Here is a 24,942-nt window from a genome sequence, read left to right on the forward strand (position 1 = left end):
TGTTTTAAAAGGTAGCAAATATTATTTGCCCATGTTCCTTTATGTAGTTATTAACTCTCCTTATTTTGTCTGTGCAAAAAAGAAAAGAAAAGAAAAGGGAAGCACAGACACTGCTGAATTTAACAATTTAGATAAGGCTAAACCCTTGTAATCAATTAGCACTGTCAAAGAAAACAATTTGTGACGCTGATTTCCAGCTGCAAAGATCTATTGTGTGTGCACACCATCCCAGTCTCATCTGGTTCTGTGAAAACAAACAGGAGACTTTAGTAGAAAGCCCATCAAAACGTGGGGCTCAACAGAAACATTTGTTCTCCAAATGCTTCCTTGCAAATGCCCATCTTTCAGCACATAATGTTTACCCACTGTTTTATTATCAAGCTGCTTTGCCATAGAATTCACATCTTTCACAGCTCACAGGCAATTTCCGCAACAATGTACGGCACCTTCTGCCACAGCATACACCATATTGGAGCAGAACACCTTAGCATCAGTCCAAATAAATAATCTCTCATATATATTCTCTCATATATATATATATATATATATATATATATATATATATATATATAATCACAAGCCTTCTCACTTCTCAATGCACATTGATTAATTTTATGTCACTAGCAGAAAATAATTGGGGCTTCTGAAGACTACATGAAACACATCATTAAACAAGGCATGAGCCATTGTTAAACAAAGCTATGGGTAATTTTCTCTTTTTATTTTGCATAGTATTTCGCTGCATGGACTGAAATATGCTGCTTCATGCTTGAAACCATGTTAACATTGGCTTTCATTGTATGATTTTGCATTTCTAGTCTACATAGGATGAGCAATCCAAGCCCCTTAATCCGCCGTGCTGGAAGAGGCTGAAGTGAGACTGGCATACTTGCACCCAGGTCCTCCTGGCTGTACTAGGCTCAGTTGGCAGGTAGGCTCCACTGTCACAGAGGTCTCCACTCTGCTCACCAGTGCCAGTGGTATCCCCACCAATGGTATCCAGGGTAAGCCCCTGAAACAGGGTGCTTTGAGGAAAGAGACAGAGCTAAGTTGGCCAAAGGTTTGTTGGATCTTAAGCTAGCTGACCTACCAGCAGGTCTAGACCTCTTTGCTGAGTCAGCCTGGAGCTGGTGCAGCAAACTTTTCCTGTCTACCTCCAGATGTTACATTAAAACCACAGCTGGGTTAAACTGGGAACTTCTCCTTGACAGCATCAATGGGCAGTAAAGTCTGGGTGGAGTCATAATGGGCAGCTGGAAAACAATGATGACTTTCACTAAGCATCACAGATGAGTTGGCTGGGCCTAGGTTAAGGAAACTTCAGCTTTACTGAGGCTTGAGGGTACACCACACCCATACCTGTATACCACCTAACTCTCCTTAAATATAGCCTCCAAACCCAGTATTCTTTAGGGATAAAAGATGGGTAATGGAATGGAAAATATGTGAACAAATTGTTCCAAATGGATGTTACTATTTTGAAAATAGAATAGAGAAGCTGAAGGCATTCTCAAACATAATAATTTGATATTTATTTAATTTTTTATTTCTAAGGTAGGGTTGTGGAGAAAGTATTTGAAGACCATGAGGCATGCATGGAAATCCAGACCACCTCTTCTTATATCTGTCAGCAACTGCTATTGCATCACAGTTGCTATGAGAGTGAACAGCATGAGAAGGAACCAGAAGGCAATGTAGGTTTATTGACTATAGAAGTTTCATGACAGCCAGACTCTAATGGTGGCTTTACAGATAAACAGTACAAACCTGTGCATGTTTATTTAGAATGTGTTCAGTGAGACTTCATTCCACGTAAGTGTGCATAGGACTGGATCCTAAGAACATAATTATTTGATTTATTGAGGAGTAAGCCTTACTGAATGCATTGGGAATTACCATATTTTTCGCTCTATAAGACGCACCAGACGACAAGACGCACCTAATTTTTGGAGGAGCAAAACAAGAAAAAAAATATTCTGAATCCCAGAAGCAAGAACAGCAAGAGGGATCGCTGCACAGCGAAAGCAGCGATCCCTCTTGCTGTTCTGGCTTCTGGGATAGCTGTGCAGCCTGCATTCGCTCCATAAGACGCACACACATTTTCCCTTACTTTTTAGGAGGGAAAAAGTGAGTTATAGAGCAAAAAATACAGTAATTGCATGCCAGACTGCATAGGATTCTCCTGTAAGACTTGCCCTGTAGGAGAGCAAGGAATGGCAGATTCACACTGTCCCTTTTATTACATGATAAATAGTTTATGCACCTTTGTTTGTATATTCGTTGATGAATGTAGGCCAAGCATTCTTAAATTCTAAGCAAGGATGGGGCCTGTGGCCCTCCAGATGTTGTTGGAGCTGGCTGGGGCTCATGAGAGTTGGAGTCCAACAACATATGGGAGGGCCACAGGTTGCTCTTCTCTGAAATAGAGTTACAAACCCATGTTTCCTTCTGCTGCCAGAGACTACTGTGATTAATGATTCCATGGTTGTGCTCCATCCCATTCTGTTCTCAGTAAAAACCAGCCAATTCCAAAACTGTCACTCTTAGCATAAAGGACTTCTACTAAAACAGCTTCAAGCTGTTAAACATTTTGCAGCGTCTGAACTTTCCAATTTCTAACTTTTCAAAACCTGTACTATGGATCAAGATAGATCCAGTTAGTCTGTTATGTCGAAGCCGGCAATACAATTTTGAAGTGCTAATTCTAACATAATCTGAGCATTAACACAGAAGCCACAAGGGGTGGGTGGGAATTTTCAAGTTCTTCGTTTAGCTGATGACAAAATATCTACAATGATATTAGACTTAAAACTGTAAGTGGATGGAACTTGAAAAAGGGGCAGCTTAATATCATCATAAAAATGCAAACAAAAAAGTTAGAATTGAATTCTCGCTCATCTCCAAACATTCCCATTTTATGAGCAAATGCATAAAGCATATTGAAAAGCCTTGCTGTAATCCCTCCTAACAGCAGCACACTTGCTCCTATTATAATTAAAAGCAAACCTTGGTAGTGAAGCTGAAACATAATAAATACAGCAACATTTAAAGAAAGAAAGCTGTGCTAATCTGATAGAATTCTAGAACAGGGAAATAACAGCAGTAAGAACAGCCAACCTTACTTGTTGTTGTTCAGTTAAAACGTACTAGAGAAATCCAAACCATACGAAAGTTTTCAGCAGTCTAGAAATTTCTCCAGTGGATGCTGTGTTTATTTACCAAGCCTTAAAAATCTGTGGTGAGGAGCAGTACTGAGTTAGCTCTCAAGTTCTTCAAGAGCACCGCTGAAAGTCCTACTGTAACTGCAGGCATGAAGTTTGCTGGCAGTTAGCTTTGCTGCTGCTCTGTGCTTGTAAATACAAGCTCTGTGGACAAAGTCCCAAATGACATCACAAGCAGCTGCTTATTGTTGAGTCTTTATTAACTGGCTGTCAAAAAAAGAAAAGAGGAACTGAGAGGGGTGGGGAGGCACCACTGTCTACCCCGAAGCACAATCTGAGAGCTTAGTCGGTATTTCACTTATACATATGTAAATACTTGTGATTATCTAAACTATGCTTTCCTTAGGATCATGAAGCCAAGTTTCCATAAGAATCATATCCTTTGCCAGTCTGAAAAATGAAAGGAATAAAAAGGACATGAGGTCTAGTGAGAAAAACATATATTAAATGCTGCATTTACCATACTTTTTAAAAGCTGCATACTTCTAGTATGGCTTTTTATATATAAATGTTATATAGATGCACACACAAAACCAGCACAGATGCTAGGAATGGTTTGAAGTTTAATAGAGTCTGCTAAGTCTTAGAGTGTAAGAAAAACTTTGCAAAAATTTTAATAGGTTCATCAAACATGCTTAAGTGTTTTGTAGGACTAATATCTTATATCTAACTTGATAAATAAATAAATAAATAAATAACCACCAGTAAAATAAGTTCATGCCTATTTTTTTAAAGGTGATTATATAAAGTCTCTTTCTGGGTCTCTCTCAGATTTAAATCTCAAAAATTTGAGACTGTAGTCCTAATAATATTTATACGCCCATGTAAGTCTTAATGAAATCAGTGAGGCTTTCTTCTGAATAAAAAGGTTGAGGATCAGGCTGTAACTGACAAAGAGAGCCATTCAGCTTGTGGTGGGTGAGCTGGTAAGACAAGAAATTACTGACCTTTCACTCCTGAGATTGGGACCTGAGACTAGTCTTTATGTGTGAAACGAGAATAACAGCTTCTAGTCTTCAAGGAAACTGCATTGCTCGGAGGAGGGAAATTAGCATCTCCCTAAGTGTGTGTTCCACTTCCTTGTCCCCATGAGTGTCACCTCAAAGAAAGGCCTTGAGCTGAAGTTACAAAATATCTGCACTTATTTCCCAAAAGCTAAACTTTTCAAGTGATGATCTGGATCACTGAAAGGGCAAGGTGAAGAAAGTGCTACTGTGTATACTAATAGCTATTCTCTATTGATGACACAAACATGGGAGGACTCCAGCATTGAGAAATACCAACCATGTATTTCTTTTTATTAAAAAAATGCAGTTATCAGACTCAACAGAATTAAGGAGGACTTAAACTCTGAAATGTTTCAGACATCAGCTTTTCTCTAGTTTACAGATCCTCCTTTGTTAGGAGCACTTAGCCTCCGTTCAAACCGTGCTGGCCATGCACAGGGGGTTGGATTAGATGACCCTCAGGATCCCCTCCAAACTCTACAATTAGATGATTCTATAAAATCAGACCTGCAAGAGAAGGAATGAAAGGAATGCTTCAGCTTGTCACTCCTTCATGGTCCAACACAACTCAGGTTGTTGCAGAAGCCCTGTTACCTCTGGACTTTTATGATCTATGGACATATACATGTCACTGGGTTTCTGATCACATTAAAAATTTTCATCTTCCAAAAGTCATAAAAAATGGTACTAGCCCATCACACTGTGTCCCAGTGATAGTATTGTCCTACATATGCCTACCTAGATTTAAGTCCATCCTACATATTTAAATAAACAAGGTTGCCACCCTAAATAAGACCTACTGAACCGCTTCTGAACAGATATGGCTAGGATTGCATTGTTAGCAGTGTGCTCTTTATTTTCTAGAATCATCACTGTTTCTCTGCAATTGTGCTAGTATTGTATATCTGTCCTTGTATGCCTCAAACTTAAGTTCCCTTGGGGTGTGACTGAGCAGTCCAGCCTTGGTTCTTAATGATGTCCATTCAACACTTTCTAAAAGAAATGTGCCATAAAAGTGGTAAGTTATCTTATAGGTATAAATAGATTTCCGGTTATACCACTACCAGTACTTTAGCTTCCAATCCAGTAGTCAGAGCCAAGTGCTTCACTGAACTGAAAGATTATTGCTCTATAGACTCCTTTGCTTGGAAAGGAAGAATTTTGGTTGTTCTAATAACAATGTCTGACCTATCACAGAACTTCATTTCTATTGATGTAATGCTTTGCTATCAAAGCTGTGTCCAAAGAGAATATCAATGGGTTTTATCCAACATTAATCATAATCAAAGACCCACACAGAGCACATTATAGTAACCCACCTTGAGGTCACTAATACATGAGTCACAGTGGCCATGCTATGATTCGCCAAATGTACTGTATCTGGAAGGTAGCCCACTGAATACAGTAGTCCCTACTAATTCATATGACTGCATTAGCATGTCACCTTTTTGCAAGGTGAGTATCATGGGGCCTGTGAAGAACATTAATGTCTTTGTGTGATTTCACAAACTCGTCACACTTTCTCCGAAATCAAAATCTGGAAAAACAGCCATGTTGCTAAGATTGAATTATCACCATGTTTGGGAGCAGTTGCAATCCTAATGCCATGGAATGCAGTGTTTAAATTTAATTTGACTGCAGTATAACTGATCCAAATGCAGTTTCCAATTCTGAATTAGAAATAATACATTAAGTATTTGGGGAGAAGGGGATGAAGCATCACAAAGAAATTAACCCCTTTGCTGTAGTAAAAAAAGCCACATTGACAAGGAAGTGGTCCATGTTATGGAAATACTTTCACATATGTTTAGAACCAACTAGAACCCCAAATAGATAAAGGGGTTATGTTTGACTTTCTGCTGCAATTTTTTTTAGTGAGTCTGAAGTCAGTTAGGTTCATGATGCATCTCATTAGATAAAATGCAAAAGCCTAGTAAATACAGAATATATACATATATATATATATATTAAAATATATTTGCTTTCGTACGTTAAGAAAAGTGCTTATTCCTCCAAAACAAAAGATGCCAGATGCATATTTTCACATAATACTTACACTCATGAAACCATAAAGAACACATTTAAAACACACAACTGCATATTTGTTCCTATATTTTCAGTATTGCTCCAATTCAAGAATGTATGACGAATGAATATGCCACATTCAGCCCAAAACAAATCACTAACTTTCTGCTCCTACAGGGATATATTTCTTGTGGAATCATATGTTCAAAAATACTGCATGTCTCAGATGGTCTTTCTCTCATCTTTCAAGAGTGGGTCTGTTCTTGTATAACTTTTACTAGAATCATCTGGGAATCATTTGTATTAGAAGTAATAAGAAATTCCATCTTCCAGGACTGCAGCAAAGACATAGACATATTTTACCTTCAACCATAGTCTAAAACACAGGTAAGGTTGAACTGAATTTTGAAGCCTGGCTCATGTATTTTTGCCCTATGTTAAAATGTGTGTTGACTAATTTACAATACCAATCTCTACCTCACAGATATTTAGAAAAATTAAGCACTATTTAAAGCTGTTTGTGTGAATCATCTCTTAGGTTTATGTAATGGCACATTCTGGCACCAAATTTTAGTGAATTGCTTTAAGTGATCAGACATAATTTAGGAATATTTAAAGCATGTTGCACATTAGCATTGGTAAATATTTTACAGCAGTGAATTTAACAAGGTTAGTTACTTGAGAGATTGTTCAACATAACTCAGTAACACAGGCAGTGGTGGAGGAACCCTCTCCAGCACCTGAGATGGCCCAGCCCGTACGGACTGCGCATGTGCAGCATCCCACGCGTGCGCACTCTGTACAGAATGCTGCACATGCGCAGTCCGTACAGGATGCCGCTTGCGTGCAGCGGGTCGTACAGACGCCGCGCGAGAGCAACACCCATACGGACTGCAGGTGCCCTCGGCCACTCTACAGCTGGGGGGAGGCAGGGGCCATCTTGTCACCCTTCCCAGAGTGGCGCCCGGGGCAGCCCGCCCACTCCGCCCCCCCTTCCTATGCCACTAAACACAGGGCTACAGCCAGAATTTGCCTTCTCCGGATAGAAAGACTTCTTTTAATCAGATGAGAATGTTGATCCAGCAGAGGGAGCCTGCTGATTGACAGCAGAAGGACAGCAACTTTTACTGATTTCCCAACTCTCCAGAACAATGGTAGTGGTACTGCTGGGGTGCTGGACAGGAAGGAGCGTCCTCAGGCATGTTCATCCTTGGGTGAACCTCTGGTACCTTGGGTTAAGAACTTAATTCGTTTGGGAGGTCCGTTCTTAACCTGAAACTGTTCTTAACCTGAGGTACCACTTTAGCTAATGGGGTCTCCCGCTGCCGTGCAATTTCTGTTCTCATCCTGAAGCAAAGTTCTTAACCCGAGGTATTATTCTGGGTTAGCGGAGTCTGTAACCTGAAGTGTCTGTAACCCGAGGTAGCAGTGTACTGTTACAATGACCACCTAGGCTGGCCCACACACTTAGGAGAGTCATGCTCTGGAGTAAAGGTTTGAGGTTGGTCACCCTGGCAAAACTGCCACTTTCTAAGGCCCTAAACCCTCTAGACCTGAGGATTCATGCAATACTGGCTTGTGTTGTGAACATAAGTATAAGCAGAAAGGAAGCAAGAAAATGCCAAGGGTTAACAACAAAACTGATAAAAGAAAGGGCGGGTGTGGGATAGATAAGACAAAGATATATCCAGGCTGTCCCAGAGTTTAAGCATTTAGTCCACAAATCAAAATAAAAGCACAAATGCTTAGGCTTCCAGCTATGCATATGAATAAGTAAACATTTACTTCTCTGGGGTGCTTCTACCAACCATACCTTCCTCCATATCCACAACAAGTGGCGGCAAAACCAAATTAAGTCTAAACATGGCAGATAGTAGGAACAGACATTCCTATTGTCTCATATGAGAACATAACCTTGAGAAGTCTGGTAAATATTATTTTCAGTACTACTAATAGACCAAACAGGACAAACCAGTAATGCATGTGAAAAGGAAGTTAATGTTGTCATCTTTCTAGAAACCCAGTAGCCTATAGATGATTAGGTTTCAAACTTTTTAAGGGTATAGGGCTTTCAATAAACTAGAAATTCCTATTGCTAAATTGCCTCCCCTACCCCTCCACCTTCTCAAGGAAATAAAAAAGCAATACTGTACCTATATTTGCAAATGGAAGAGACAAAATTGATGGTGGGCACAGCTTTCTAAACCCAGGAGAAACTTTTGCTAGAAATGATGGTCTGAGTATATTAAGAAACATTTCCTGTCAAATATTATGGGATTTTTAGTTGCTGGGGGAGTGTCTGCTTCCCAATTCAGTTCAGGAGGAAGACGAAACTACAACCCCCTTGATTCTCACCAGGAAATGATATCCCCGAGTCTTTTCTGGCTAAACTGGTGTGTTGTGTGTGTCTGTCTGTGAGTACATTCTGGGACATGTCACTGTTGCTGTACTAATATTGCATTAGTGGTGGATTTATGTTGGACTGCCCACACATCATTCCATTTCATCCAGAGGAGTGCTGTTTAGTTGTTGCCTGTGTTACAGAGGCCCAACTGACCTTAACCAGAATTTGAGCATTTACATAGTATTGCCAGACCCATGTAGTAGAACACTCTTCCAGCAGAGATTCACCAGACATGCTTGCTTTTGACTTTCAGGTATCACTTGAATACTTTTTTTGTTTGTTCCAAGAGGCCTTTGCAGCTTTTAAAATTTTGATTGGCTAGTCACCTTAATTATCTGTATTCCTAATTTTTTTAAAAAGATTCTGTTTTATGTTTTAACAGAGTATACCACCTTAGTATCTCATGATGTGGCAGTGCAGAAATTCTTCTATAAATAAATCCTGGCTCTTCCCATTGGATGAAGAACTCTAGTTCTGCCAAAGGCTTCAATTTTTAGATAAGATTGGTGCATAAGGCAAGTTACAGGTTTCAAAAATCAGCAGGTACATGAGAGCTGAAATGCAGATCTAAGCATGAACTAAAACCTTCATCCAACCTGAACATGCCACCTGCTGCTTGCTTTGAAGAGCAGAGCCACCACAGCTATATGCATGGCAAGCAGCTACAGTCTCTCTTTTTTTTTAATATTTTTTATTCAATTTTCCATCCATAACAAAAAAAACAAAACAATAAAGAACATACAACACGTATAATTTCAGAGTCTTAATTTCATATTCCTTACTCTCCCGACTTCCTAATACCTCCCCTTTCTGCATTCTCATGTTGAATTCATTAATTAACAAATCCCTCCCTTACTTTCAAATTAATTGTAAAAACATTCAGTTTCTTCCACTTAACCGTTATCGCTGTTAACCCCTATTTTTCTCATTCAACATCAATCTAGCATTCACTGATTTTTGAATATTTCTTTAAATAGTCTTTGAACTTTTTCCAATCTTCTTCCGCCGTTGCTCTTCCCTGGTCTCGGATTCTGCTCGTCATCTCTGCCAAGCCCATGTAGTCAATCACTTTCATCTGCCACTCTTCCACGGTGGGTAGATCTTGTGTCTTCCAGTACTTTGCTATAAGAATTCTTGCTGCTGTTGTAGCATACATAAAAAAAGTTCTATCCTTCTTTGCAACCAATTGGCCGACTATGCCCAGAAGAAAGGCCTCTGGTTTCTTAAGAAAGGTGTACCTAAGTACCTTTTTCAGTTCATTATAGATCAATTCCCAGAAAGCCTTAATCCTTGGGCACGTCCACCAAAGGTGAAAGAATGTTCCTTCTCTTTCTTTACACTTCCAACATTTGTTCTCGGGCGAATGGTAGATTTTCGCAAGCTTGACTGGGGTCATGTACCACCTATAAATCATTTTCATAATATTTTCTCTCAAGGCACTACATGCCGTAAATTTCATCCCGGTGGTCCATAACTTTTCCCAGTCAGCAAACATTATGTCATGACCAATATCCTGCGCCCATTTAATCATTGCAGATTTAACCATTTCATCTTGTGTATTCCATTTCAACAGCAAGTTATACATTTTTGACAAGTTCTTAGTACTAGGTTCTAACAATTCAGTTTCTAGTTTTGATTTTTCCACCTGGAAGCCGACTTTCCTGTCTAATTTAAAAACTTCCATTATCTGATAATAATGCAGCCAGTCTCTCACTTTCCTTTTTAACTTCTCGAAACTTTGCAATTTCAATCTGTCTCCTTCTTGCTCCAAAATTTCCCAATATCTCGGCCAATTGACCTCCATATTTAATTTTTTAACAGCTTTTGCTTCCATTGGCGACAACCACCTTGGAGTCTTACTTTCCAACAAATCTTTATATCTAATCCAGACATTATATAATGCTTTCCTGACAATATGGTTTTTGAAACCCTTGTGAACTTTTACCTTGTCGTACCACAGATATGCATGCCATCCAAAAAAATTGTCATAACCTTCTAAGTCCAAAATATCAGTATTCTCTAGAAGTAGCCATTCTTTCAACCAGCAAAAAGCTGCTGATTCATAATACAATTTAAGGTCTGGCAGGGCAAATCCGCCCCTTTCTTTCGCATCAGTTAATATCTTAAATTTTATTCTAGGCTTCTTGCCCTGCCAGACAAACTTAGAAATATATTTCTGCCATTTCTTAAAACAATCCATCTTATCCACTATTTGCAATGTTTGGAACAAAAACAACATTCTAGGCAATACATTCATTTTTATAACTGAAATTCGACCCAACAAGGAAAGCTTCATATTTGACCAAATTTCTAAATCTTTTTTTACTTCCGTCCAAGTTTTCTCATAATTATCTTTAAATAAATTCAGATTTTTAGATGTCATATTTATCCCCAAATATTTTACTTTCTTAACCACAATTAACCCTGTCTCACTCTGAAACTTTGCTTTCTCCAATGCTGTTAAATTTTTCTCCAAAACCTTCGTTTTAAACTTGTTTAATTTAAATCCTGCCACTTGACCAAACTCTTGAATTAGTTCTAATACTCTTTTAGTACTAGATTTGGGCTCTTGCAGTGTAAGTACTAAATCATCTGCGAAGGCTCTCAATTTATATTGTTTAGCTCCGACCTGTATTCCTTTAACCAACTGGTCCTTTCTAATCATGTTCAGCAGGACCAAGCAGCTACAGTCTCAACACTGGGCAAACAAACAGGCACTCCTTTGAGTAAATTGGGTCCATGATACTTGTTAGTCCCAGCACTGGTGTCTCCATTGAGACAGAGATGGAATTAGGACCAGCTCAGCATCAGAGTTGTTCTCAGTTGGGGAGGCTCCTCACTGACAGGGGAATGTGTCAAAGGCAACTCCAGATCCTGTTTGCACACGAGATCCAAGCCACCAACTATATTACTTGTGACACATGCAAAAATAAAAAAGTGTTCTTTTCCCAAAAGAAATTATCTCAGTATCTTTGTCCATCACAAACTTTACAGCGCTTCTGCTATCGAAAGAGACAACAATCAGAACAGCTTATAGAAAATGAGGAATTTATTTTATTCTGACAGTTTTATCTCTGGTACCCTTCTGCATATACAGAACAGATGAGGTGATATGCAGCAGGCTGTGAGAGATCTTGCAACGTGCATCACATCAGTAAACAATAAGGAAAGGGGCAGGATTTTGCCTAGATTTAACCAAGGAAATAGAGATGGTGACATTTTCTACCTCTGCCCTTTTCCTTTTGGAAGAAGAGTTCTCTTATTTTCCAAGTCTCAGGATTCCTTTGACTTTTTTTTTTAAGTTTAAAAGCAAAATCCTAATCAGTCACCCCTATTTATGATAGAACTCTATTTCTTCTCTACTTTACTGTCGGCAATTTTATCCTAAGACCCATTGGTCTTAATAAGCACTTTAGAGGTGTCCAGTGAAGCCTGCTACATTTCGCACAAATTACCAAACCATATTCAGGGTATCAAAGCCTATAGTAGGTCCAACAAAAATGGGAACACCTCGAAACATAACTGGAAACAAACAAACAAAAAAGTGGCAGAGAGAAAAAGTCTTGTTGATCCAATGTGTTTCAGACCATTCTGGTTCTTCAGGGAAATTCAGGGACCAATGGGGTCTAAAATGTGTTGGAACAACCAGGGGCATAGTGTTTGGGGGAGTAGGGTGGCGTAGCCCCAGGAGCACAATTTTTAGGGTGCATGAGCCAAGAGTCTCCATAAAAGGATCCCCATCCTGCCCTGTCTGCCCCTGGTGGTCTTTGAGCCCCAGAGCCCAGCCTGGTCTCGCCATCATATCCCCAGCCTCCTTGTTGAATGGCCACCTGGTCAGCATGGGGGGGGGGAGGAGGCGGGATCTGCCTGCCAAGGCATGCATCGGCCAGATCGGCTCCTCCCTGCACAAGCAGGCAGATGGGCAGCGCAGCCATGCTAGGCTAGGGGTGAGCTGGCACACAGGTTCCATGAACCCTCCATGTCCAATGCATGCACACCCAGTTCTAGAAATTATGCTGGAATTTAGACCTGTAATATTTAGGCAGGATCTGACTTAGAAGCGGATTCTAAAACTATCCTTAATTAAAACTCTTAGCTTCATTACCGCTACCACATAAAGACCTGGTCAGTAGTAGTATCTATGCCAGGCACAGGCAAACTCAGCCCTCCAGATGTTTTGGGACTACAACTCCCATCATCCCTGACCACTGGTCCTGTTAGCTAGGGATGATGGAAGTTGTAGTCCAAAAAACATATGGAGGGCCGAGTTTGCCTATGCCTGATCTAAGCATGTGTTAAATTGCTGTTCTACAACTTCCAGCTCAAAAACCTTCATCACATAGGGAAAGCACATCTGGGTCTATGTTAAGTAGATAATTGGTGCAGTGGCTTAGATAAAGGTAGCATAGAATAAGAGACAACATCTTTTGTTACATTTTTGCAAAGGCACAATATTTCTTTTTTGCCCACGGGTAGAGAAAAGAAGATGCATCTTTTTATGTTCTTTTGTCCAGATTGTTTTCTCTTCTGGAGCCTGTGAACATTTCTCCCTGAACTTTACAAAGGAGAAACCCTTTGTAGACTGATATAAATAAAATTCATAGCACAGAGTACTACTTATCTACCAAATGCCTTTGCAACTTTTCTTGAAAATCTGAGCTCAGAGGTACAGTTTCAAACCATGTGATAAAGACTTCAGTGAGATTAGAAGCATCAAAAGAAACCTTCAATTCAAAACAAGCAGCAAAGTCTTTGTTATATTAGTCACAATATATTTTTTTCTAAATTAGCAGGACTCTCGCTCTCAGCTGTTCAAGCTATTCTTTCCCCCCTACATATTAGGTGAGCTTAAAGGGGTCAGTTTACCACCTAAGCTTGCCTAAGGTATATATTTAAAGTGAGGGTGTGGGTGGGATGTGAGGAGAGTTGATGAACGACAGGGGTACCTTTTCAGATTCTGGGAACAGAGTGCAAAATGTTGCAGCTGGCTGTAGGTGTGGATTGCTCCGCAGAGTTTAAAGGCAAACCCTTACATCTATTCATGTTAACTTGCATAAAGCAGTGTATTTTAAGAGCTTGGTGTGGGGGGGGGTGTGGATGTGGGTGTAATACATGATAATATTGTTAACAATATACGGAACAATCACATAGAACCTGAAAGAGTAGGTGGGGCAGGGAGCAAAGAGGAGAAAAGGATGATATCAACCCTGTCTTTCTTAAACCGTTCTGCTGCAATAATATTAGAGGCTTTTCCTTCCATTATTCAAACCTAGTAATATATCAATATATTTCATTCAAAGAACAATGTAATGATTCACTATTAGTCATTATGACTAAATGGAACTTTCATGGTCAAAGACAATATACCTATATAAACACCAGCTGCTGGTGGGGGTGGGGAGAATTGGGAACGCTGTAGCCTTCATACTGTATTTTTGGATCTAGCTGTGCATTCTTTGAAACAGAATGCTGCACTAGTTGGACTCTTCATCTTCCTGTGATCACTTTAACATAATATATTTGATCATTTGCCAATATTTGTTATTCTCTGACACATTCTTCTGATGTACACTCCCTGCTTGTAGTCTCCTCTGAAAGCTATCATTAAGAGACAGGGAGACCTGCTTCCATTTCCTCATTTCTGTGTGTAATCCCTCTGGCTAAGCTCAATTTTGAAATGCTGTGTACTTACTCTGCAAGCCTCAGGTCAATTTCATCAACTCTCAGAAAGCATAATTTGGGACTATTGGTTTGCTCATCCTCTTGTGTCTCATCTTCTGCAGTGGAAGACTCATTATATCTGGAGATAATGTACTCATTTCACATAGAAGATCATATATTAAAACAGTTCCTAGCCCAGTATTAGGTCCCCTATAAATCTAGACCAACCTTCTTGCCCAAAACTGAATCTTACACATATGAATACTGTAAAGCTCCTGCTTCTGTAGCTTTAGCCTCAGTGACAAAACAGTGCACAAGAAGAAGAAATAAATTACCTCGCAGCAAACAAGAGTCAACAAGTTTCCTCATGCTGAAATTTCTTTAATGATTCAAAAAAATAGGCTAAACAAACAATCCAGATGTCTATTAAGCAAGTTGTCAAATCCATTCATTAGCTAGGAAGGCAAAAAACCAAAACAACAAATAAGAACATAAAAGCAGACAATTCTCATTTGGGGAGGAAATCCTTCTTACTTCTTCCTAAATAAAGCAAATCAGGCTATGGACTTCAGCATGGTTTATCTTCTAAACCACTCCTGAAAGAAATGCATGTGGCCTTCTCTATTACAAGGCAACTCCACTTAACATCCAAACCATGGTTTAGCTAGCTTTCCAGTGAGTGCACTGGAAATGTTGCACCCAATTTCTTGTACATAACCAGGGAAACCCCTAAAATTATTGGATCCACAATCCAAGGAGCTCCCTTAGAAACCACTGTGGTCTGCTCCTGAATGTAGACTACAGACCTTTTGACTGGCCTTTTCTTTCTCTAAGAAGCAGCCCTATCTTTTCCATGCCACTTTTACAAATTGATTCGAAAACTTCCTGAAATTTTAAATGTGATTTCCTATATGGGTGCAGTTAGAGATTTTAAAAAGAGAGAGCTGTTTAAATGATTCTTATTTTGGAGACTTGCTTCTCATTATGCTGGATGAAAAAGTATGAAAAAGTTGTTGTTTGGAAATAAAAACTCTTACTGTATATAGCCAAATTAAGATTTTCTTATATAAGATCTGACTGAATATGGAGTCAAAACCTGCAGCCTAATGTTATGATCTCTCCACAGAAAGGTTTATAGTTTTTTCGTAAATGAAAAAAGAGCGAATGCCATGGCCAAAGAGACCTAGGGCAAAACAGAGTGAGAAATAGCATATTGGCAAGTGCTACTAATTTGAGCACTGGCTCAAAAGCTAATGTTATGAAGATTCTAACCATTATGTAGTCTTTTCATTATCTCTTGGACCATGATACATGCAGCAATAATGGTAGGGACAGCCAGTGGAGAGACTCTGCTTCACAATGATATAATTTCAGAGTACCTATGATATGAATTATTAATTCCCAGGATATTTTTGTACTAGAAGTGAATTAGCTGCAGCTAGACACAAGAAAGCTAAGGCTTTTATTTGTATCCTGGGGGTATATCTCATGAATCCAGTTGCCAAGAGATATGGATTTATATATATAAATGGTATCTAGCTATACAAACAAATAAACTTTGTCACGTCTGTTATGGAACCTGAGGATATATAAATGCCCAAATACTTATTTCTGCTTTAAAGAGATAAAACCAGACTGCCACTCAAAGGGTTTCAAAATAAAAGTACAGCAGCCAGAAAATGTGATGGTAATTAGTTCATTTAATGACCTAATATGAATATAACTGTCTCTTTAAAATGTAGCACCAACTAAGCAAAAATATGGAGGATGTGAGTCACTCATGCATTAAGCAGGTGCCTCTATTTTAGGTAGCCTAACATAAAAAATTGTGCATTAGCATAAACTTGACTTACCCTTTGGGTGAATGATGCCTACATACCTTTGCATTCTCAAGGTGGAATTAATTTTTATTTTTTTGCAATGAGAAGCTGTTTTTAAAATGATGCATTTTCAAGATCTTCCTAATTTAGGGGTTGGGGAGCTTTCTAAATTTAGTCTAAAGCCCTTTTCACTTAGAACAGGGATGGAGAACCTGCGACCTTTCAGATGTTGTTAGACTCCTTTCAGCATCTGTCAACATGGTCAATGGGTGAGCAGTGATGCAAGCTGTAGTCCAACAACATCTAAAGGACCACAGGCCCCCCATCCATCTTTGTCTTAGAATGTTCCCATTGCCTATTTAGGCATCCCCATTTGAGCTGTGAGGCTGTTTGGGCCAAGCCATGCCTACCTGTCCTACCTGTGGGTCAGGTAAAGAGATGGATGAGCTGACAGGCAGAGTCACAGGCACCACCAGCCACCTAATTGGTGGCACTTGCAAAGCCCCATGCATAGCACTTTGCAAGTGCCGACAAACAGCTGATTGTTGGTGCTTCCATGCACAAAAACATGTCATTATTCAAAAACAGATCATTGTTACATTGCGTAATTGTGGTAAAATACAGGTAGCCATACGTTTTCATTTTGAAATTGGGTTCAAAACCCAATTTACATCATCAAGGTAATTTGAAAGTACACACTGAGTAGTTAATACTCACTAGGCTGCTGCCATACTAGCCATAAGCAGAAATCTACTACAGAGGACGGATCAGTATTTTTTGCTGGGTGAGATAATGTTTTAACTATGTTTAGAAAGTTTTAAAACTTTAGATTTTTAAAAATGTTTTTCATTACTGTGTCTGCCCCTGTGGGCTCCTTAGGGAAGAAGGGTGGGATATAAATAAACAACAACTCTTACATTCTATTTGTCAATGGAGTGGTATTGTCTGTCAGCTTTCTCCTTAGTCCAAGTGTTGTCATTTTAGAACTCAACAGGGAGAAGGACAGAGATAAAACTAGAATTAGTTGGCTCTGCCTATCATTCACTTTGGGTCCTCCTACCATCAGTCTCCCAATCTCCCAACCTACCAGGCCTAATGGACACCAGACACCACTGAGAGGCAACCTTCAAACTTGGTGCTTGCCCTGAAATACAGCTATCTAATACTAGACTATTAGAAGACCCCATCTAATTAATTAATTCTTCTAATGAAATAGAAGCATTTCATCTAATAAAATAATTTTGATATGTCAAAAATCCCCTCAAATCCCAAAAGGTACAATATCTAAAATTTATAATTGCATCAATACATTTTAAATACTGGTATGAAGGGGATTTTTAATTAATAAATAAAAAAATGTAAAGAGCACATACACTGAACGATTTGAGACTCATTTGACAAATAATAGATAGCAAGATACACAGTAAAGTCCTCTATCATGATTTATGATTGGTGAGGTGAAAGATTGCCATTTTAAATAATCTAAAGTTCTTGACATGGTAATTATACAAAAAGCAATATTTGGATTTATTTCAAATGTTGGATGACTCCAATGCTGTATCTGGTTACTAAGAACTGTTTGTATTAAGCTAATTCCTTCTATCTAGCACGTATTACACAGAACACCAAAGAAATATATTAAGGGGGAAATATAGACACCATACACTAGCGATGCTAGATCAAACCCTAAATGTAATTGCATTGCAAGTATATGCATGTGCCATAAGCAGCCTGCAACTTTTCCCTGCCAAAATAAAGGGCCTCTCTATTCTACAATTAGCAAAAACGTTCTCATGCATCCAATATTTCCCTTGAGGCAATAACAACCTTATTTTAGGTGTAGACATCCTTGTTCAGCTTTTATCTGTCAAAAAGGATAAACTTAAAAAGTCAGCAGCACTTACTTGGATTTGGGGGAGGTGGTAGAAATACATTTTACATAGGCCTAATAAATAGCTGTGGGTACACAATAGAAGCTGACATATCTAGTAATACGAACTGTTATCAGATGAGCCAACCTTTGAATATACAATGCTCTGACAGATGTACTTTCACACACCCAACTGTCAAGGGGTATAAGCAGCTGGAAAGTGATTTTGCACAGTAAGTGGATGATTGAAAAGGAAGTGAAGGGAACTCTGGCTATGATGAAGTGTGTGTGTGTGTGTGTGTGTGTGTGTGTGTGTGTGTGTTTTCACGCAAACACACATGCTGAAATTTTAATATCACAAGGTAGATTAGGTCTCCTTAACACCTTAAAATAGCTTATCAAATTCACACACAGTGGTTAAGTAATGCAGATGAGACGCAGAGATACACCAGCAGAATAATTTCTGATAGTGGTGCTGTTCTGGGACCTCAAAGACCTACTGGAAGACTTTACAGAAAAGGGACTTGGCACCAGCATGCATCCTGAAACATGGTCTGTTCGTGGCTTATCCTCATGGCTTGTTTGGAGAGAAAGAATTCACGAGGACTGGTTCACACAAAAGCACTAAGGATTGTTTCCTCCCAAAAACTTTGGTTTGTTTCTTCCCAGCACAGCAAATGGAGGAGACAGACATGATGTGAGCAGCATGCTTGCTCATTCCCAGTAAGCCTTGATTTGTTTAACTCTACCTTACCGTTAGATGCCATCATTATGCCATTGCCCCTGACAGTCATCATTTTCATTCCATGACTGACATTTGTGGGAGTAAAGAAACTCTGAGCACAGTGACATTGTCACTTCTGATTTACTATATGCTCCTATACATTTTTAGTATATGTTACTGTGGAAAGCAACCTCTGCCCTTGGAGATTTACTCAAGACAAAGGCACTGAAATAACAAACCTTGTATTGCTCACCAGTGGCTACCAACCATGAAGGCTGTGTTTTACCTCCACTGTCAGAGGAATCATGCTGGGAACTGCAAGTGGGGAGAATGCTGTTATGCCTGGTTTTGGCATAGAAACTGCTTTGGTCTATCTGTATGATGATCTCTGTCGAGAGAGAGAGAAGGGAAACATGTCCCTATTAATTATCCTCAACCTCTCAGTGGCTTTCAATACCATTGGCCATGGTATCCTTCTGGAGCGACTTTCCGAACTAGAGGTGGGTGGCACCACTTTGCAGTGGTTCCAGTCCTACTTAGATGGTTGTTCCCAAAGGGTGTTGCTTGGGGAGTGCTTTTCAGGCCCATGAAACCTTCAATGTGGGGTTCATCTACATGAAACCACTGGGTGGGGTTATCCAGAGGTTTGGAGTACGTTGTCAGCAGTATGCTGATGACACGCAGCTCTGTTTCTCCTTTGCATCTGCAGGTCAGGCAGTGGAAGTGCTGGACCAGTTTCTTGCCTCAGTAATGGACTGGATGAGAACCAACAAACTGAAACTCAATCCCAATAAGACTGAGGCACTGTTAGTGGGTGGTTCCCTAGACAGATGGGCAGGAGATTGCCTGCTCTTGATGGGGTTACATTTCCTCTGAAGGAGCAGGTCTGTAGCTTGGGGGTACTCCTGGATCCTTTGCTGTCACTCAAGGCTCAGGTGGCCTGGAATGCCTTCCATCAGCTTCGGCTGGTGGCCCAGCTACGCCCCTATCGGGACAAGGATAGCCTATCTACTGTTGTCTATGCTCTGGTAACCTCAAGGTTAGATTACTGCAATGTGTTATACATAAGGCTGCCTCTGAAGACAGTTCAGAAACTTCAGCTGGTGCAGAATTCAGCTGCCAGGTTGTTCACCAGAGCAAAACAGTATGAACATATTGCAATGATCCTGGTCCGACTGCACTGGCCACCAATTAGTTTCCAGGCCCAATTCAAAGTGCTGGTTTTGACCTATAAAGCCTTAAATGTCTGAGGATCACAATACCTCACGGACTGCCTCTTTCCATATGGGCCTACCCAGACCCTGAGATCATCTTCTGAGGCCCTTCTTCGTGTGCCTCCTCCTCAAGAGGTCCAGAGGGTGGCAACACGAGAATGGGCCTTCTCTGCAGTGGCTCCCCATCTGTGGAATGCTCTCCCCAGGGAAGTTCGCCTTTATTATACCATGCAAAAATGTTCTTTTTTAACTAGGCCTTTGTTTGATTTGATTAACATCCTATGCCCTTTTAAAATGTGGGGGTTTGGGGGGTGGGGGGTTATTGGGTGGTGGTTGTTTTTATTTTTATTACACATTTTGTGGTTTTATATTTTGATTTTATTCTGTGAACCACCCTGAGACCTTGGGGTACAGGGTTGTTAATAATAATAATAATAATAATAATAATAATAATAATGCTCCTGTCTATCTTTCAGGCTTCCCACAGACATCTGGTCAGCCACTGTGAGAACAGGATGTTGGACTAGATAGGCCATTGGCCTGATCCAAAAAGGCTCATATGTTATTATACACATCCTGGAGCATACCTAATCTAAGGCCTCTCAATTATCTTGTACTGTCAAGAAATAAGTCTGTTTGATTTGTAATCTTGAATTTTGAATCCACACAGTTGCTGCTTTAGAGAATTCAGTCTATAACTCTATGTGATCGACCGGCTTTTTCTATAGCTTACTAGTTCAGTTACAGACCACATTCATGTCCCTAGATGTCCTCAGAAAGGCATATCTCTTGCCTAGCCAGCTGATAAAAAAGTTTACTTAAGGAAAAGCATACTATGAAAGCACAAGGCACATTCTCCACACATGTCAAGAACATAAAAAAGTTTCTGATCAAATTGAACAATGTGTTCACCATTGCATATATAAATTCATGATGGCAATTTGAGATTCTTCTTATAGAATGCCCACCTGTGGATGCAACATTCTTGGCTTTTACCACAAGTTACTCATCAGGTTTCAAGACACTGCATAAGTCCTTTCGTGTGTGGAAGATATAATGATTAGGCTACATCAGTTCTGGCCAAGGAATCCATGCCCTAGTAAAATAAGGCCTCCTGTGTGAAATATTTGCAAAAATGTTCTTAAGCAAGACCAGAGACCACAAATACAAGTTGGGTCCTGTTTAGGGCTAATCCATATCATGCAGCTGTGTCTCAGATAAAAACACTCTCCACCTCTAGCAAAAGGCAGACAAACATTTTAGTCATGACACATTGCAGAATACACAAGGACACTGGTTTTTCCCCCTCCAAGGCAAAACCATAAACAAAATTATTATCTGAGTTACCCCCTTTTTGTACAACTATATGAAGAAATGCCAGAGTGCCATTCTCAAGGAATGGCTAGCACCGTGCTAAGCATACTTACTAGATAAAAAGCCCCATTGAATTGAGTGGGAGATAGCTCCAAGTAACCATGTATAGCATTGCACTGCATAACACTTTATAAAAAAAGGTTCTAAACTAGTACCAAGTGAAATCACCTCTACAGGATGCTCTCACCTCCATTTAAATTATTATGTTTAGTACAGTATTTATCATATTACTTTTCTATCGCAAAATACCCACAGAAATTTACAGAGTAGCCACACATTCAGTACAATAAAACTTAAACTAAAAAAAAGCCTAAAACCACAGCAGTAGCAATACAAACACTCTATATAAATTCATTGGGGAACCAGGGAGGCAGAAGTCCTAACCCAAGTGACCAATGGTGGCACTAACAGCCTTGGCCAGTCACAGGGTCTTCTGAGTTGTCCTGACAAAAACTGCACTTCAAATTGGCCAATTGTGTCCATTCCAGTGGGCGTGGTTTTGGAGGTGGACTTAGGGGAGCTAGTCTTTACTTAGACCTGCCCGCATAGCACAATATTCCGGTAGTGCTGTGAGTGGGCAGTTAGTCGGCAACGGACATCCCACCCACCCTATATCTTTTGGCCCTGCCTGCAGGTAAGCAGGCAGTGCTCTAGCACAACCTCACTGTGGAATTAACTGGTTGCCGTATTCAGGGCCAGGGAGGAATTTGTCTGCAGACAAATTGGGCCTATCTAGAGATTTTGCCCACCTCATAGCAACAATCACATGCACATAAACCCTCTCCATGTACTTAGGGACTCTACGGAGCAGCCTAGAGTGGACAGACAGGACAGAGTTGGAGAGACTGCTATATGTAGGAAGTGCAGCATATAAAGAAATGAAGATGCATCTCTATTACAAAGCAATAGAATGGGTTGCCATTGCAGGGTTTGCTTTATTAAATGATTCATATTCAAGACCACAACAATCAGGATTAACAGACACTGAAATAAATAAATAAATAAATAAATATTTGCAGACACATAGTGCCTGTATCCATGATGTACACCAGTGAATGTAAAATGCCTTGAGGGACTAAAGAGTTCATAAGGATATAGAAAGAGCACCATTATATAAAACACAATCTGTCACTTAGGCACTGGAAACAGTGTTGGAAGTAGATGGTCTAAGTGCACGCACTTCTACCCTGGGACCACCAAAGAGTACTAAAAAAAGACGAACGTGATTTATAATATACTGAACTCGCTGCACATCCTCATTTCAGATGTTCAAAAGCCCTTGCAGGCTGTCACTTGAAGAAATTTCTGATTATTTGCTATTTTGTAGATCTGTAAATCACCTAAATGCTCATATTACTGCCATGTGCTCTGGTGGTGTGCATCAACAGATCATATCGAAATGAACTCGGGTGATGAATTATTGATAATATTACTCATAGCCAGCAAGCATTAATTTGGGGAGAGAAAATCAGAACTTCCTGCAACTATCCGATTGAATCTAATGTTAACTACAGTACTCAAATCCATTCTTTTATTTTCTTTTAATCGCTTGATGGTCACCACAAATATTGTTTCTTATTTATGGTGATACTGAAGTATGCTGAATATATTGCGGGACATCTTTTTCACTGTAATAACATGGCACAGTCAGCTTCTCTGCAGCATATACGTTTTTAATACAGTATACAAATAACCCCATTTTCTGACGTGAATCTCAGCAAAGAGTTTCCCTGTTCTGATTTGACAGACTTTGTGGGAATGATTCCAAAACCTTGCATGTTGTGGCCAATAGCTAGTACAATAAAGATATTTGGATTGGATTGAACCCTTGCATTCTAAATAAATAAATTTATCTCTGTCCTATGGAACGTAATCTACATTTTTAGCAGCAGAGGAAATGAATGGAAGGAAGGAAGGAAGGAAGGAATGTATTTGGGCAGTAAGGAGTAAGAGTAAATACAGTTAGAAGACAGTGTATGTATGGCCTCGTTCATATGCAAATATATATGCTGCACTGGCTGCCAGTGTGTTTCCAGGCGCAATTTAGACTGCTGGTTTTCCTTTAAAGCACTAAATGGTTTGGGTCAAAGCTATTAATTGGAATATATGTGCACTCTTACCATTCAATCTGCAGTTTCAGATCTGCTCCGCTGGCTCTCCTGGTGTACCATGCCTTAGGTCGGTAAGGTGAATAGTCCTTCGCTATGGTTACCCTACAGCAATGTGTCCTCCCTAAAAGAGGGCAAGTGTTGCAGTGAGACCTGGAGACTGACCTCCTGTGTTGTGGGTGGGTAAGATTGGTCAGCCATAACACCCGATTGGTAGGTCCCTCAATGTTGGGTTCAATCTGGCCAATGGGGCGCAGTCCAAACCAAAAAAGGCATCAATCAAGGGTGCATATTGGCCCCAGTTTTATTCAATTTCTATATAAATAATATGGTACCTCTCTTCTACAATATGAACTTACAGCATCCAAAACTAGCAGGAAAGCATATCTATCCCTCTGCTGCTTTACGCAGATGACGCAGCAGTCCTCTCAAGAACTCCTATAGGCCTTAAAAGAGCCATGAAAACATTAGCAGTATACTGCAAGGAGAGCAAACTAAATTATCAGAAAACCAAAATCATTGCCAAAAGGCCCAAACCTTGCTCATGGTACATCAATGGCCATAAGATTGAGCAGGTTACCCGCTTCAAATATTTGGGTATAACCCTTCACTCTTCAGGAAGTAGAAAAGCCCATGGGGATTATGTTGCAGGCAATGCCCAGAGATGCATAAATGCAATACTCAGGTACCTCAGGACTAAAGGCAGACAATATATACCTGCAGCCCTCAAACTTTTTGAGGCCAAATTCATTGCACAACTTGTATATGGTGCCCAATTAGGCCCCTTTGCCAACTGCACACCATTAGAACTGGTACAATCTAAGTTCTTAAGATCAGCCCTACAAGTGCTTAAACACATCTCCAATGCTACCATACGTCTTGAAACTGGGTTTGTAAGGATCACCACACTAAATTACTGGCTGAGACTCTCCTCCTGCGTGGCCTTCCTCCCTTAATTATTATTTCTGAACAACATGGAAATGTGCAGTGATAAACATAATAACAACTCTAGGCTTCACCCCGCAGATCCTACTTGACTTGGGTTTTAACAAGCCCCAAAAACCATCCAACAGGGTGTAGAAGATACAAAATGCCAAGAAGATCTAGCCAGGTCCCTGACATTTTTAATCAGTGAAACCAGAAGACACTTCACCTCCCAGATGCCATATGATGAACCTTGAAATTCCAAAACAGCAAAGGGCTTTCACTCTGGTCCGTTGCCAGGCCCTCCCTTTAGCCATCCAAGAAGGCAACTTTAGGAAGATACCGTACGAGGAGAGGAAAGGCCCATGTGGCTCTGGGCAACTGGAAATAACAGAATGTGTCTTTTTTCACTGCCAATACTATACAGATATACCAGCTAGGTTCAACTTGCCTATATTACATAAATTCCCAGGTTGCACAGAACAACTTTATACCTTCCTGCTACTTCAAGATGAAAACCCATATGTTACATACTCAGTTGCTAGATTCTGTGCTACCAAAGGATGGTTTGCGCCACAAACTAGGCCCCA

General features: G+C 40.0%; 1 protein-coding gene and 1 long non-coding RNA gene across 4 annotated transcripts in view; one reads left to right on the forward strand and one right to left on the reverse strand.

The window, feature by feature from the left end:
* Positions 1 to 24,942, reverse strand: part of NCKAP5 (NCK associated protein 5) — a 647,162-nt gene that overhangs the window by 535,093 nt on the left and 87,127 nt on the right. The window lies entirely within an intron of this gene.
* Positions 1,406 to 20,480, forward strand: LOC309348935. Its single transcript, XR_014159591.1, has 3 exons — positions 1,406 to 1,694; positions 3,993 to 4,147; positions 20,423 to 20,480. It is a non-coding gene; the product is annotated as an uncharacterized lncRNA (long non-coding RNA).

Source organism: Podarcis erhardii (genome assembly GCF_964252035.2).
Source record: "Podarcis erhardii genome assembly, chromosome: 1".
In the NCBI taxonomy this organism is placed as follows: Eukaryota; Metazoa; Chordata; class Lepidosauria; order Squamata; family Lacertidae; genus Podarcis; species Podarcis erhardii.